Below are 18,000 nucleotides of genomic sequence, written 5' to 3'. Positions count from 1 at the left end.
TAGCAGTGGAACTGTGAACTCTTGAGTCAGACTAGCTGGGATTTGGGGTCCCGGCTGCCCTACTGACCAGCTGAGCCAATGACCTGAGCTCTGTGTGTCCCTCTCCTCATCTGTAAAATGAGGATGACAGTATCTCCCATAAGGACTTGTTATGAGTTATGAGGGTTCAATGTACAAGATCTTAAAATATTGCACAGCGTGTAATAAATACTCAGCAAACATGAACTGTGATGATGATAGTGATGGTGGTGGTAGTCGTGGTGGTGATGGCAGTGGTGGTCATGGGTGACGGTGATGGTGGGGGGGTGGTCGTGGTGGTGAAGGTGGTGATGGTGATGATGGTGGTGATGGTGATGACATAGTGATGGTGACAATGACGATGGTTGTGGAGATGATGATAGTGATTATGCCAATGATGGTGGCTGTGGTGACGACAGTAATGAGGATGATGGTGGTGACATTTGAGTACTCTGCAAGAGTTAAAAATCAGAAGGGGGGTTTCAATTGGTCCTCCTCACCATCGTCATTGATAATGAACACTGAAAAGTGGGCATTATCTCCTCCTTCCCTTCACTCCCCTCCATGCCAAATGTGGCCATGCCATGTAGAGCACTACAAGGGACTCTGGAGAAGCTCCTGTTGAGCCAAGTGACACTTGCTGACCCTCACCCTTCTCTGTGGTTGCTGTCCGGGGTCACCAGGAGCCCGGGTGGGCATGATTCTCTGTGCAGGCTTAGCAGGGCTGAGCAGGAGTAGGCTTGAGGTGAGAGAGGAGAGTTTGAAGAAGGCCCCGGGGCTGGGATCTCCCGCAGGGAAAGGCTCTGGGGCCAGGGGGCCTGGGGGAAGGATCTTCAGCTCTTAGGCTGGGTAATTAAGAACTTCCCTCTCAATTCCCAGAAACAAAGCCCTCCTGCTACGCTCCCCAGCCTCTCTGCCACGTGGACCTGGCCTTGGCTGCAGATCCAAGGGGTTACAAGCCGCTAAACTTCTTATCCATCTCTATGGAAACCCCTGGTGGGAGGCGGCGATGAGATTTCTGTGTCTTGATCTCAGCCCTTTCTGCTTCTCCTTCCCATGCTTCCCAGCACCGCTGCCGATCTTCCCTGCTAGTGGTCTCAGAAGCAGGAAGTGGACCCCCAAATCAGAGGTTCTCTTTATGCACCCTCCCACCTTAAGTCACAGCCCTGCGGACATAAAAGATAGTCGTGATGGGTTCATGAACACGGTTACTCATTCAGCCAACAATATTTCATGAAGTTAGAAGCAATGGGCATTATAGGGACCACCAGAAAAGCAACCTTAAATAATCCTGAAGTATGTCACTGTATGAATTTATAATTATGAAAAACATTATGATCAAAAATGCTTTGGAGTCTTGAAGTAAAAAAAACAAAACAAAAGAAACAAACAAATAAACGCTATCTGAGAAACACTTGCAAATGTACCCTTCATGTTAAAGAAAGATGAATTAAATGTAAATGGTAGTTTTATGACTGTAGAGTAAATGGACATATTTTGAGTCTGATGGCTCAAGTTTCTTATTATTGACTCAAATTTTATATGTTGTTGGCTTGCCTTTTAAATAAATTATTTAGTGTAAACAGAGTATTGAGTGTAAACCTATTAGGCAGATTATAGTTACCATATTTACTGTTTGGAGCATCCTAAATTTGTTTATTTACTCTCAAACTACTTTTAGGTCATTGTCAGATGAGAATTGACATGACTAACTTCTCAACCTCCATCTGCATGAAACATCAAGAGATAGAAAAAGTCACTTCCTTATAGCCCTCTGCAGAGGCCCAGAAGCTTCCACGGTGCTCACAGGTCACCTCTCCTCCCCAGAGGTGCTCATGAGTTAGAGGCATCGGCCTACCCTGGCCAGTCTTCCATGTTTTCCCCAGACTCGGCAGATCCCGATTCATCTCACCGAGAACCTCACTCATATACTTTATTATTTATTGGAAAGAAAGGAGAATATGGGATTGACCTCACCATTGGCTTTCTTCTTCCTCTCTCTGCCCCTCCTTCTGGGTGGTCACAGCCCACACTGGATTAAGCTTTGTGTAATTCTGAAGCTATATTCTGGGGCACTTGTGTGGCTCAGTCAGGTGAAGCATCCGACTCTTGAATTTAGCTCAGGTCGTGATCTCACCTTGCAGGAGTTCGAGCCACAGATTCTGCTTTGGATTCTCTCTCTCCCTGTCCCTCTGCCCCTCCCCTGGCTCATGCTTTCTCTCTCTTTCTCTCTCTCCTTTAAATTTTTAAATGTTTTATTTATTTCTGAGAGGGAGAGAGAGAGAGAGAGACAGTGTGAGCAGGCAAGGGTCAGAGAGAGAGGGAGACACAGAATCTGAAACAGGCTCTAGGCTCTGAGCTGGCTGTCAGCACAGAGCCCAACATGGGGCTCGAACCCATGAACCATGAGATCATGACCTGAGCTGAAGTCGGAAGCTTAACCAACTGAGCCACCCACGTGCTCCTCATGCTTTCCCTCTATCGAAAAATAAAGAAACAAATTTTAAAAAATTATACAAACATTCTGAAGCTGTATTCATTAGAGAAATATTGAGATCCTGCAGAAATAATCCAAGAGGGAGTGCCTGGGTGCCTCAGCAGATTAAGCATCCAACTTCAGTTCAGGTTACGATCTCTCAGTTTGTGAGTTCGAGTCTTGTGCTGGGCTCTGTGCTGACAGCTTGGAGCCTGGAGTCTGCTTCGGATTCTGTGTCTCCCTCTCTCTCTGACCTCCTCCCCCCACTCACACTCTGTCTGTCTGTCTCTCTCAAAAATGAATAAAAATTTAAAAAAAAATTTTTTTTAAAAGAATCCAAGAAAAACTAGAAGCTGCTATAGATATTTTTTTTTGTTCTCTACTTTCTGGAACTAGGGGCTGATTGTTTTGAGATGCATAATGTAGCTGGAGCCAGCTGATGAATGACCCAGTTCGTATTTTAGGAAGCTGCCTTCAAGCTCAATTAGAAATCACAAGACCTAGCTTGAAATTCCCATTTTTTGCATAATATAATATTTTAAAACCGTCCATTTTTTAAAACTAACTCAGGCAAGGTTATTAAATCTACTTGACTCCGGGTTTTCTTACCCCGCCCCCCCCTCATTTCAAACCAAAGGTGTTTGAATTCCCATAGAAAAGAACTAAAATAATTATAACTACATTCACCCGACTAGCATTTTCCATGTGACAAAATGTCTTCATGTACTTTTCCTTTTTTGGTCTCTTGCCCGTTCTTTGAGGTCACTCCCATCCTCATCTGACACTCGAGGAAACTGACCTTCAGAGGTGAGGTTCACTGGCCAACGTCACGTGGTTTTTAAGCAGCGGATCTGAGCTGGAGCTCATCTTCCGACCGTGAAGAATTGCTCTTAATTTGTGAAGCGGTATTTGCAGGAATGACAGACTGGCCTCACGTCCAAAGTTAGTCAAGTCTCAGAAACCCCAACAAAGAGGTGGAAACCCACTTTGTGAAGTGCTAAGAAATGGGCTAAGACCTCCAAAAGCAAGTAAGAGTTCACCAACTCAGTTCCGCAGTGCTCCTTTTGCTGACAGTATTTTCTCTCCTGTGAGCCTGCGCTGGGAAACGGCGACCCAGCCTCACTCCGTGACTTGCGTTTTCTTATCTGTGTGTGACAATCTCAGGGAACAAAAGGTGCTTTCATTCAAGGCCAAACAATAATAACAACTTACTTCCTCACTGTACTAACGTTTGTGGTGTGCTTTGGAGGAACTCAATTCGCTTCGCCAATCCTCAGTTTCCTCACCTGTAAAATGGGTATAAAAATTCCCAGTCGGTTGAATGTTAGTGACTGCTAACCGATTTTAATGCTAGCTGACACCGATAAACATAGAGGCTCAATCAGCGCAAAGGCCTCTGCCTGCACGTCACGCATCTCGCTCTTACATTTCTCTGTTTGGTCTCAGATCTGACACTAAAGCCAGGATGATTTGAGCTACAAAAGCTGAATACGTAGTTGTTACCTCCTGGAATGTCGAGGTTCGTTATATTTCAACTACGTGACGTGAGGGGACACGCAGCCTTACTCCCCCTGACAGGCTGCCTCACCAGCGATGCCCACCCACACCTGCCAGCTCCTTTTCCAGGACACACAGGGCTGGCGATGCGCAGGCCTCCATATGTGGTTATTGAATAAATGAACAGGGTTGGCCTGACTGTTAACTCATGTCGCACAGCTCTCTCAAGAGGGCTCTGTAACATGGCATGGTTTTCCTTAATTGTCTGGCTACGCACAGCGGGGCAAACATGAACAATATGGGTGTCGTATTCTAATCATCGAGCTCAGAGCATCCCGCTTCCCGCCCATTCTCAGCTGCAGCTTCACAGACCCCTTCGTGTGGCAGCACAAGGACGATGTCACCCTGAGGCTTGGGGACTGCTGAAGAAGGGAGTCAAGTCTGGAAGGTGGTCTTCTTTAAACTCTAGGAACTACGGGAAAGAATGGCCTTCCTGAGAGACCAGGATGGCCACAGCTAATACTTCTGGAGCTTCCTTACTACCTACCCCAGTTTTTCAAGGGTGTTGCAATGCTTGAAACTGTCAAAGCCGTGTCAGTTTTCATTCAATTACCCACTGGTTCTTTCCACTTATAATCGCTGAGAACATTTTACAGACCAGGCACTCTGCTGCGTGCTGCATATACAGTGCCCAACACTTAAAGAAAGGCATTTTAGGGTGGTTTGATCTGACCATTGTCTATATTTGAATACTTTTATTAATACATTTTTCGGTCTCCAAAAATTAATGGAGAACCATTATGAACCTTGCATGAAGACCCATGTCTTCTGCTGAAGACAGCACAGCCTTCCTGACCACCCTGAAATGAGAAGTTCCTTCTTGTATTCAACCCACAGATGTCTCTGGTCCTGCTTTCATCCCTCTGGGGCCAGAGAGACTAAGTTTAATCCCTCTCCATGTGCAATCTTTTCAAAACTGTGAAGTCAGCTCTTGCATCTCCTGAGGCTTTGAGAAACGTTTTCCAAATCCTTGTGCAGCGCTGCACGGGACATGGTCCTCTTTCTGTCTTTGTCACAATCTCCCCATCCCCGAGGGTGGTGGACAAAGAGAAGGAAATGGGTGCCGGCTCTGAGAACCAGACAGGAAGGCGATATCCTGAAATTTCCGTCAACCACATGAAGGGGAACGGACGCATGTAGAGTCTGAAGATATCCAACACGTATCCAGCGCAAAACATGGAGCAAATGAGTTCACCGGATATTAACTGCAAGGGGATGGAACCAAAATAGGACCATTTAGACAGATCTTCAGGAAAATTTCCCAATCATGAGCCTGGACCGTGCCAAACCCCAGACATTTGGAAAATAGCTTGAGATGTTCGGCAAATCCCAAATTTGAGCATTTGGGGCTGGTTTGTCCTGTCTTAATTGTCCCTGTTTTCATTCGAGTAAGTAGACAAGACACTCACTTGCTGAATTTCTTCCAAAGAAAGAGTGGTTTCTGATTCAACACAATGAGAACCTCCCCTTCTTCTTCTTCTTCTTCTTTTTTTTTTTTTTTGATCTCTTCCTTCTCTTTCTCTTCATTGTTGGCCAAGCTTCTTCCCCGGAGACCATGATTCTCCCCCTCACTGACTCCTTTCAGTATCAGATATGATGGGCATATTGAGAAGGCTGATTTATATTCTGTTGGAAGCTTCTCCTTTAGAGAAAAAACTGACCATCCCTCCTCTTAAGTAACTGGCACGTGTGCTGCAAATGTATTAAACGCTTCCAGATTCGATTCCAGCAGAACACAGTCTATCTTTGTACAAGGCTAATGGGCTACAGCTTCTAGACAGGCCTCTGCTTTCTGCCAGGGAATTCTATTCTCGGTTCAGGTAGGGGGATCCTACAATACACAGAGAATGAAGGCTTCAGCATCTCAGAGACACATGCTGGAGATGGCTGGCTCCCACACCTGGGTCGCCGAGACTGCCCTGGGGACCCTGATGAGGAGACTGTCCACAGCTAAATCTGGCATCGCTTCCCTTCCAAAAATCACAAGGCTGTGTATAAGATAAAAGAGCCAGCATGCAACATGGCTAATGTCCATCCTCTCAGAACGTTTGATATAAGCGCACTTGGTGGCAGAATACCATGCCTGATGGCAACGTCTCTGTGTGACGCAGTCATTTGAAAGGAGAACAGTTTTGGGACGGAGGGATGCTCTTGGGAGGAGGCAGGGAGGTCCATGACAGAAGGTTGGTCTTTTCCTTTTCACAAATGAAAAATTCTTTATCATCAGAAATAGGACAGCATTGCCAGCCCTCATGATGCAGTTTGCTCACTCACAAAGAATGGAGATCCAATTAAATTAAAAAATATATTGTCCTTCAGCCTACTCAGATTCACGGGCTAACTCAGGCAGAGGATGGCCTATCAGACACCGATGGTTGTCTACCCAATATCCATTCTCCCTGTCACCCCAGTCAGAGAACACTGATTCTATTAGAGACCTAACCCACTCCGTTATAAAGCTACATTTCCCAGCATCCCTTGCAACAAGCGCTAGCCTTGGGACAGATTTTTGGCCAAGGAGATATAAGCAGAAGTCTGTGGGGTTTTCAAGGAATGTTTTCTTTTTTCAGAGAAGGGTCACCTACTTTCTTCCATGTTTCCTCCTTTTTCACCTTCCTGTTTTAAGCATGGATATGGGCTGGCAGTATTGCAGCCATCTTGGGACCATGAGGTGGGACGTAAGGCACACCCTAGATGGCAAAGCATGAGGATGGAAGGAGCCTGAGATGTGATGACATCATGGATCTGCAGCACAAGACTGGATTGCATCCTTCTGTAACTCTCCCTCCCACCTAACACACACACACACACACACACACACACACACACGCACGTACGCACTTCCTTATCTCAGGAGATGGAACCACCATTCTCCCAAGAGCTTTAGGACTCATCCTTGACTCCTCCTGTTCCCTTACAGCCCCTTCCACTCTTCCATATGCAACTTATCATCACACCTGTCGACCTTACCAGCACAGCATATCTCAAATTTACCTACTTTTCATCCACACTGCCACCTCTACTGTGAACTCATTACCACCTGGAATACTACAAGAGTCTCTTACTGGGTTTGTCCACAAGTGCTCTGCTTCTTGTAATCCATCCCCATGAAGCAGAAGTGCTTTCTAAAAAGAGATCAGGTGACACCATTCATTGCACTCCCACTTAACGCTCTTCATGGCTCTCCGCTGCCCTTGAGCATGAAATCAGAAATACTCACAATAACTCCTGAGGCCCTGCATGGCCAGATACCCACCTCTCCAACTCACTTCTTACTGTTCTTTCCTCTTCTCTCAGTTGCTCAAAACCACCCATTCCCTGTCTCAGATGCTCTTGACTTCAGCTCAGCTCTATCTCTTCCTTCAGGTCTTGGCTTACGTGTCAGGTAGATTTTCCTGTCCACCGCACTTAGAGAATATTCCCCTGGTGTTTCTCTCTGTCCTGGGTTAGCACTTCCACAGTTTATAAGGATTAGATTGGTTGGCATGCTTGGATTTATTTGTTTTGAGACCGTCAGCTTCACAAGGATAGAACCACATGTCTTTCTTGCTACCTTCCACCCCTCCTAGGCTAGTCTATTGCCTGGAACATTGTTAGAGCTCAGCAAGTACTTGTGGAGGAAATGAACAAAAGAGTTCATTATATATGCTTTTTTAGAATGTGTGGTACTGAACACTGTATTTTAAGAGAGGAAACCTAACACAGTGCTACAGTTCATGGACTCCAGAGCCATTAAGTACTTAGCAATGACATGATCTTGGGCAAAGAACTTAATCTTGGTTATTTCATCTGTAAAGTGGGGATAAAAATTTACCTATCTCATAGGGTTGCTGCAAGGACTAATTGAGTTAATTCATATGAAGTCCATAGGAACTCCTCTTCTTCTTTTGATTCTTCTAGTGACACAGAGACTGTGTTTCATTTATATGTTTGCTTCTCCAGTGCCAGCCCAAAGTATGGTACCAAGTGGATTTACTACAGCACTTATGGAAAGAAGGAACGGAAGCACAAATGAATAAATTAACAAACAAGAGATCAGTTCCAGACCTGGGGTGATATTCTTTAAAAGATGTCTTATTTTGATAGAGAGAAAGGCTAGAACCTACAAACCGCAAGATTATGACCTGAGCAGAAAGAGTCGGATGCTTAATTGAGTGAGTCACCCGGGTGCCCCCAGACCTAAATTGATATTTGATTGATTTACAATGACACAAGTCTAAGAATATTCAATAACACAGCCCTCCAGCAATATCCAAGTAATTTCTTCCCTATCAACGGAAGGTGCACTATAACTAAGTGAACTGCAAGGTCACCTTAAGGTCGTCAGGGACTCTTGGCTGGCCCTGCAGGAGAATTCTGCACCCCTGGTCAGCAACCCACCATTTCTGCTCAACACCAGTAGGATCGTCTGAAGCTTCCACACCCCTCTTATGAAAGAAGCAGGTGGAGTTGTTTTATTCATGTCAAAAACAAAATGACTAAAATGGCATAAAGCAATACAAATGCTCCTAAAATGAAATCAGTGACATATATACAGCCATCTGCAATCCATTTGAGAATCCAGAACTCAGGAAAGATTTAGCTTCAGGAAGGAAAAGAAACAAAAAGATACAGCAGGCGGCACAAGGAAATAGCCTTCAGAAACGTTACAGTTTAGAGGTCAGAAAACCCAAGAGGGACGGAACACAGCTATAGGGATGGTTCCCGGGAGCTAGGAAATTTACCCCGTCTCCTAATTGCTTATTTGTCTAAAGGGCAACTCTGTGGGTCCCTTGAGGGTAGGGACAGTGCCTTGGTTTTCCCTACCTGTGCTTTTAAGCTACGCACACGGATTCGTCAGAGGACCTTGCCACTCATAGTAGGTGCTCAAGAAGTAATCTGTTGAGAAAACGAATGAGCAATGAATTCCTCAGTACAACACGGAGCCCGGATCTTGCTCCTCCTGATATTTAAATATAAAGAAGTTTTGGGAATTGTAAGTGCTCCTGGGTAGCTCAGTCGGTTGAGCATCTGACTCTTGACTTAGGCTCAGGTCACCATCTCACGGTTCATGGGTTTGAGCTCCACATTGGGCTTCACACTGTTCACAGCCAACTTGGGATTCTCTCTCTTCCTCTGTCTGCCCGTCCCCTGCTTGTGCTCTCTCTCTTCTTTAGGATGGATGCATACACTTAAAAAAGAGAAATTTTGGGAATAAAAAAGAAATTTTGGGAATCATAACTGGTAAATGAATATAAAAAGGATAACTTGTAGATTCAAACCCTTTGCCTGTCTTTATATTGGGTTATTTTGTCTTTGCATTATTTTTTTAAAAATTTTTAATGTTTATCTATTTTTGAGAGAGAGAGACACAGAGTGCAAGTGGGGGAGGGGCAGAGAGAGGGAAACACAGAATCTGAAGCAGACTCCAGGCTCTGAGTTGTCAGCACAGAGCCTGATGCGAGGCTCAAACTCACCAACTGTGAGATCATGACCTGAGCCAAAGTAGGACACTTAACCGACTAAACCACTCAGGCACCCCTGTCTTTGCATTACTGAGCTGTAAGAGTTCTTTATATATTCTAGATACAATTCCTTCGTCGGTTACCTGGGACATTTACACTTGCAAGTGTTTCCTCCCATTCTGTGGGTTGCCTTTTTTATTTTTTTGATGGTGTCCTTTAAAGCACAACGTTTTTATTTTAGTGAAGTCCAGTTTCTTTTCTTCTTTGTCACTTGTGCCTTTGATATCATATCTAACCAACCATTCTCTAATTCAAATTCACAAAGTACTCCTTTGCTTTCTTCTAAGAAGTTTATAGTTTCAGCTCTTACATTTAAATCTATGATCCATTTTGAATTAAACTTTGTATATGATATGAGGAAGGGGTCCAGCTTGATACTTTCACCTGTAGACATCCAGTTGTCCCAGCACCGTTTGTGGAAGAGATGATCTTTTCCCTATTGAATTGTCACGGCACCCTTCTTGTGATGGTTAGATTTGATGTGTCAGTTCAGCTTAGCCATGGTGTCCAGTCATTCATTCAAACACTAGTCTAGACATCGCTGTGAAAGTATTTTGTAGATGTGATGAACATATACAGTCAGTTGATTTTAAGTTGATAAGATATTACCTTTGATAATGTGGGTGGGATTCATCCAATTGGTAGAAGACCCTAAAAGCAAAAATGGAGGTTTCTCAAAGAAGAAAGAATTCCCCTTCAAGACTATAACATAGAAATCTTGCCTGTGTTTTCAGCCTTCTGGCCTGCCCTACACATTTCAGACTTGCCGTTTCCCACATTGCATGAGCCAATTCCTCAAAAATGAATCCCTCTCTCTCTCTCTCTCTTTTTTTTTTTTTTAAAGAGTTTTGGTAACTGGGATGCCTGGGTGGCTCAGTCAGTTAAGTGGCCGACTTCGGCTCAGGTCATGATCTGTGAGTTCAAGTCCCACATTGGGCTCTGTGTGGGCAGCTCAGAGCCTGGAGCCTACTTCCTATTCTGTGTCTACCTCTCTCTCTCTGCCCCTCCCCTGCTTGCTCTTTCCCTCTCTCTTTCAAAAATAATAAACATTAAAAAAAATTTTTTAAGAGTTTTGGTAACTAATTGGTTTGGTAACTAAGTGAGGAAGGGGCAGACAGAGAGAGGGACAGAGGATCCCAAGTGGGCTCTGTGCTGACAGAAGACATGTGAGGCTCAAACTCATGAACCATGAGTTCATGACCCGAGCTGAAGTCAAACACTTAACTGACTGAGCCACCTACATGCCTTAAAAAAAAAAAAAAAATCTCTTAATTCATATGTACATTATATCCTATTGATTTTGTTTTTCTGAAAAAACCTGACCAATACACTTGTCAAAATCCAACTGACCATAAATGTAAGGATTTATTACTGGAATCTTTTCTATGCCCTTGATCGCTGTCCACCCTTAAGCCAGCACTGCCCTGTCTTGGTTGATGTAGCTGTATAGTAATTTTGAAAGTAAGAAGTGTGATTCCATCAATTTTATTCTTCGTTAGTCAGGACTATTTTGTTTATTCTGGGTTGTCTGCATTTCTGTAGGCATATTAGGATCCGTTTATCAATTTCTGCAAAAAAGAAAAAAGGCAGCTGAGATTCTGATAGGATTGAATCTGTAGACCTCCTTCGGAATTATTCATTTTAACAATACCGAGCCTCCCAATGCATGGATGTGGAATGTCTTTCCATTCATTTAGGCCTTCATTTATTTATTTCAACAATGTTTTGTAGTTTTCAGTGGATGAGTTGTGCTCCACTTATATTAAATGTATGCCCAAGTATTTCATTCTGTTTACGCTACTTTAAATGGAATTATTTGTTTAATTTAATTTATGGAGTATTCATTACTAGGGTAGAGAAATACAGCTTACTTTTGTTATTGATTTGGCGTCCTAAAGCTTTGCTAAACTCGTTTATTACTTCTGCTACATTATCTTGTATGTATGAGTTGCCCATATGCAAGCTCATGCCGTCTGTGAACAGAGATAATTTTGCTTCATCTTTCACCATTTGGGTGTTATTTATTTATTTATTTATTTATTTATTTATTTATTTATTGCCTAATTGCCCAGGCTAGAACTTCCAATACAAGATCTAATAGAAGTGGCAAGAGTAGATATGCTTCTCCTGTGCTTGGTTTTAGGGAGAAAGCTTTGTAGTCTTTCAGCACTACTGTGATATTAGCTGTAGGCTTGTTTGTTTGTTTTGAAGATTCCCCTTATCAGGCCGAGGAATTTCCATTCTATTGCTAATTTTTTTTTTTTTTATCATGAAGGGATACTAGATGTTGTCAAATACTTTTTCTGAATCTGTTGAGATAATCATGCGGTTTTTGTCTTTTATTGTATTGATAGAGCATGTGACATAAATTATTTTTTTGTGTGTTGAATCACCCTCACATTCCTGGGATAAATTCCTGGGATAAAAATCCTTTTTCTATATTACTGCACACACACAGTCTAAAAACCACTATATTAAAAGCATTCGACAAGAAAACAAAATAAAATACATAAAACAACCAACCAAGCCGAAAAGACAGCAACAGTAAAATCCCTCCAGACAACTTTGTAAGTTGAAGTTGCTTTTGTAACTTGAAGAAACTATTATCTCTGGAACACGGTCCAGTATAATACATTGGAGTTGACCAAAACCTAAAGTAGTTCATTCATAGGAATCAAACCTCATTAGAAGAGCAGAATTCAATATGGTCCATAGGACATTTCTGGATGCCTGCCACATTTCCCCCATATCACATTCTTCTCTTCCTCTTTATCTGCATTTCCATTTGCTGTTTCCAGAGCCCTGTGGAGTAGGGGTGGGAGGTGAGGGTGCAGGCTTGGTAGGCAAGGCAGACACACAGGATTACCCTCCCAGATACAGCATGTTAGGGAAGGCACCAGGCCAACAAGTAGAGGTAAGAATGACCCAGGCATTATGTGCGTCTGGCAAACTCAGCCGTTGAGCTGAGCATGGTCTGGAAATCCTGCAGGATCAGAGATCCCTTCAATCGCTCGGCTCCTCAGCCTTGAGCCACACGACTGCAGCACAGGACAAGATAATCATTGTCACTTTGGACTAATAGTTGCTGATTCGTTGTCACGTTGTCTCAGATGGCCATTTGCATTCTGGGAGCTATCGTGTAAGGAGTCCCATTTATTTACGGTGCAATAGCTAAATGTACAGAGAAACGGAACGTTGTTGTGAAATCTTGGTTAAGGGCGAAGGGACACCGAGGCGCACGTAAAATTCATGTGATATGTGCCCTCCAAATGTGTGTCAGAGGAGACCGCTTCGCAGCACTCTTGCCCTTCCTCATTATCCCCTTAATGTCGCTGTAGGTCCCACTGCCAGGGAGGAAGTCTTCCTTACCTCTGACCAGCCTTTCCTCTTGTTCTATCATCACTGGAGATGGAAAACAGCTGCTCTGTTTTATGGACTCACAGTTAATTTAATTTATATCTGCTGTAAACATGATTTCTTAAACCTTAATAGAACATTTCAGTTTGGCATGTAGAAAGAGCCCTCTGCCTCGCCCCAGTCATTCCCAATAGATGTGTTTTACTGCACTGATTTATGTTTTTGTCTCTTGTTGTTGCTTGTTGTTTTTTTTTTTTCCCCCAACAGTGTGATTTCATTTTTATGACCATGTTCTTCCTAGAATTTTTCTGGGCATGTGACAGTCCAACATCTTACCAATGATTCATCCCACTGACTGGTAGATGATATCACCAAGACAATGAAATGAGAGTTTAAAGAATGCTGGCATGGTCTCAAGGTGAGCAAAGACCCAGGTATTGTTAGTGTAGCTCTTCAAAGGTGGTGTGGCAGCAGCTCATGGCCAAAGCGTGTGTAGGCCGCTTCATTTGCACGGCTCGTATCCCTGCTGATATTTTACACAAGTGAGAAATATCTGAGGGGAAACTGGGAATAAAATGAAGCGACCTTCCCCTCTGGGCATCTTTCTCTCTCAGCCAAAAGATGGAGAAGTCTTTTGCAAGGACTGCCTGGTAACTTCCACCCACTGTTGGCTGACCTGTAGCCCAGATGCAAGCATGAGGAATTTAGAAATAAGCATATGATTGTTCCAAAGAAAGTTGCATAAAATTTAAGCCATGGGGCTTGAGTTTTTCCAGCCATATAGACTTATGGCTTCACGCGTGGAAGAGTGAATGCAACAGCATCTTCAGTATCTGACTGAAGTACCAGTGGTTCCCCACCAAAGCTCCTTGAAGTTCTCTCCCAAGTAAGTCAATAAATAGAGGCAGCAATTTGTGGGAATAGGCCTAATGCATCATTTGGCTCAGTTCTGAAGAAAATAGGTGGTCTCCATGACCGGCTTAGAAACGAATAGACTGGCTTGCATTTGATCAGTTGGAAATGAGAAAGACAAGGACCACCCCTACGTGTAGGAGGCACCCTGTGAACACTTATTGAGTGTTCTTTATTGAGCACCATCTAAATGCTAAACTCTCTATGCTCGGCACTGTGGACACAGTGGTGAATAAAGGATAAAATCTTGATCCTCTGGAAGCTTCTGTCCTATGAGAGAAGCTGGCCTAAATATTACATAAGTAACATTGTCTCTGGTAGTGCTATCTGCCATTCTTCAGAAAAATAAAGCATGATAAGGAGGGAGCGATGGAGTGTGGGTGGCGGTATCTCATAGGAAGCAGAGGAGAACATCGCTGGGGGAGTGATCTGGGTAGAAGTCTAAAGGATAAGAAAGAGCTGGCAATGCGCAGATTTGGGGACAGTGAGCTGAAAAGAACTGGGCAGGTTTGTTAAATAACAGGCAGGCCCTCCATATTTCGAGTGTCCTTGAGCAAGTTGTTTGTTTTCTCTGAGCATCATTTTTCTGATGGCCTTAAAACCCAGATGGCATAAAACCCTGTGGCCTCTTTCTCTCTCTCTCTCTTTTTTTTTTTTTAAAGGTTTTTATTTATTTCTGAGAGAGAGAGAGAGAGAAAGAGAGACAGCGTGAGCAGGGGAGGGCCGGAGACAGAGGAAGACCCAGAATCCAAAGCAGGCTCCAGGCTCTGAGCTAGCTGTCAGCACAGAGCTCGACATGGGACTCGAACCCACGAACCGTGAGATCATGACCTGAACCGAAGTTGGATGCTTAACCGACTGAGCCACCCAGGTGCCCCGTCTTTCTCTCTCTCTTAAGAAAGAGGAAAAATTGGCTCCAGGCATCCACCTACCTCTACCACCGCAACCCCCACAGTGCTGTGGGGGGGAAAAATCCAGACCTTCCTGCTCAAAGATTTTCCCTTTCCGGAAGGGATCTGTGCTCATGCCCCTTCTGTGTCCCAGCCCCTGTTCCAGTGTGTGTGGTTTTGAGTTTGGAGGCATCGAGCAAGAGGACCTTTCTGTAGGAACTGTAGACACCCACCTCCGTCCCCCCCACCCCACCTCCTGTCCCAGCGATTGTGCATACAGTGGCCGGATGGAAGGTTGGGGGATGGGACAGATCCAAGAGGAAACAGCTACCTTGTACAGGAAAGGCATTCTAACCCCTCCTTTCATTTCTTTCCCCCTTTTTCCTTCCAGAAGCAAAGCAACAATGTCTCCGTCCCAACCTCTGCCCCCATCCCCTCCTCTGACATCCCAAGATCCCAACCACCCCAAGAACACCTTTCCATGTATTCTCCTGAACAAACAGTGGCATCTCTGAGCCAGTTTTCGGGGGAAAAGAAAATCCCGTTCACATCCTTATGTTTAAATTGCAGGTTATCATATTAACTTTGTGGGGTTATTGCCAAGGATTACCTGGGATAATGCACACACCGGCTTTGGCAGCATTGCCGGGATACAGTAAATGCAGATAAGCAGAGGCAGTGATTAGTGGGGGTGGTGGTTGTTATCCGCTCAGGCAACCCCGGGGATTAAACTGGAGAAGTCAGGGCGACGAAGGCCCCAGAAAGCTCTCAAAGCTCTCGCCACAAACACGACAAACAAAATCACTGTCAAAGGAGGAAAAGAGAATATTGAGCTGCACCAGGAGGCCAAAAATAACCAAAAGCCTCTAGAGATTTGGAGGTACAGAAAAACAGAGCAAATGGATGGAGAAAAAAGGACATGGAGGGGCAAGATTGTGAGAACCGTTTTAGATAAACCTTGTGAGAATTCAGAGCTGGGACCCAAGCCTGGTAAGTGAACGGGCGTCTCCCACACTGTGTAACACAAATGCACTGAATGCACCTGAAAAGAGTACAAAGTGAGCTTTGGTTAAAGATCGTGGTGTACAGATGTTAATTCTCCCCCTCCCTTCCTCGACAATCTCAACAAGAACCGAAAACGAGGTACATTTTAGTCGCCAGCAAAATAAGGATGTGACTACATTCTTGAACCGCAAACAATGTAGCAAATCTGCCAAATACTGTGAAATCTGGACCAAAATGAGGAAGAACGCTGGGAACTAATAACATATCCTCAGACCTTGGGCAAGATGGACATTTCCCCCAAAGCAAGGGAGGTTACCCTGAAATGACAGGCAAGGATTTTTTTTTTTTTTTTTTAAGAGAGAAAGGGGATGGGAGACAGGGGTAGGGGGGCAGAGAGAGAGAGAGAGAGAGAGAGAGAGAGAGAATCCTAAGCAGGCTCCACACTCAGCACAGCCCCTCGGATCATGACCTGAGCCGAAATCAAGAGTCAGCTAGATGCTCACCTGACTGAGCCACCCATGAGTCTCAAGAAGGATTCTTCGAATGATGTAAGATCTAGGGCACAAAAGGCCACTGCAGGAGAAGACTCTCCCCGTAAAGACCGAATTTGACACCAGAGCAGAGGGCAGATGAAAATGAAGGAGAATGCAGCGCAGCACACAATTGTTATCTTCAACTTATCCTCTTCGCTGTGGAGACGACCAGAAGAGAGGTGAGATGTAGAAATCGGAGGAAAACGTCAGTTTTCAAATTACCAGTCTCTTAAATGATGAAAATGGATGAGGATGTCTTTTGACAGGTTAGGAAAAGTGATAGATTTGGTGAGAGGCTGCAGGAAGCAATATACAGTCCGAGCTTACCATATACAGTCCGAGCTTACTAACAGTGCTTCTCTTCCTTTACGGGCTATCTTCCAGCAAGTACGGGAGATGACCAAGGATCAGAAAGAATCACCCACACAGACCTGCTCTGAAATGAGAGAGAAAATAAAGAAGAAAAGAATGTGAGACAGGGGGCGCCTGGCTGGCTCCGTGGGTGGAGTGCGCAACTCTTGAGTTTGGGGGGAAAAAAAAGTAAGGCAAAGAAAAGTAACAGACAGCAGGAGAAATCTTCCGAGGAAACAGAGAAAGCGTGCAGACAAAGAGTTTTTTTCTATGATTTCAAGAAAATTAGAGGGGATAAATATAAATGAAAAATATCACAGAGAAGAAAGCTATACTATACTCAACAAAACTAGAATGAATTTACCTTAAAACAGACAGGACCTTCATTCATTCATTCAACAACTAATTACTGATACCCCCTATATGCCAGGAGTCCTGCTGATGCTAGAGTTTTAGCTGGGTTTAAGCTTGGAAACATCTCTGCCTTCATGGAGCTTACAGCCTAGGATGGTGGGGGAGGGGTAGAGAAAATAAAATGCACAGAATAAATATACGTAGTCCTAGTTAAAAAAAAAAAAAAAGGTAAAACAAGACTATGTGATAGAAAAGGTAAGGTCTTCTTTAGACTGGGTGATGGGGAGAGGTCTCTCTAACCATGTGACAGCTTATCTAAAACATGGATTAGTAACATGACAGTTTCAGGCCTATGAAATTCTAGAGGGACATTCTAGGTATATATACTAATAGCAAAAGAAAGCTATAAGGAAGAGGATAGATGTGAGTGGCAGTTAAAGTGTATCCGAAAATACATAATTGGTGTTTGCAAAGAAGAAATGAACACGAAAAACAGAAAATACATTCAAAAATATAATAGGAAAAACAATCCCCAAATAGCTTAAATCTGTTGAATGCTTAAATCCAAAAGAATAATGCTGTCATGAACACTCTGTATTTGGATGACCAATATCAGTACATAAGAATAAAAGGATAACCAGGGGCGCCCGGGGGGCTCAGTCGGTTAAGTGACTGACTTTGGCGCAGGTCATGATCTCACCGTCCATGGGTTTGAGCCCCACGTCAGGCTCTGTGCTGACAGCTCAGAGCCTGGAGTCTGCTTTGGATACTGTGTCTCCTTTTCTCTCTCTGCCCCTGTCCTGCTCACTCTCTGTCTCTCTTTGTCTCTCAAAAATGAATAAACATTAAAAAAATTAAAACAATAAAAAAGAAGACTAGGATAAGCAGCCTTGAATCTGGGCTGGTCCCATGCCTTGCTTTGACCGATAGCGGATTGTGTCAGCTCTGGTCCTGTTCCAAGAGGCCTCGTGTACTTCAGTCTCTTTCTTGCAACTCTGCTACGTGATGTGAACAGGCCTGGGCTTGCTGCTGGAGGATGAGAT

The sequence above is a fragment of the Crocuta crocuta genome, unplaced genomic scaffold (genome assembly GCF_008692635.1).
Source record: "Crocuta crocuta isolate KB4526 unplaced genomic scaffold, BGI_CrCroc_1.0 scaffold164, whole genome shotgun sequence".
In the NCBI taxonomy this organism is placed as follows: Eukaryota; Metazoa; Chordata; class Mammalia; order Carnivora; family Hyaenidae; genus Crocuta; species Crocuta crocuta.
Note: the sequence above shows the minus strand (reverse complement) of the source record.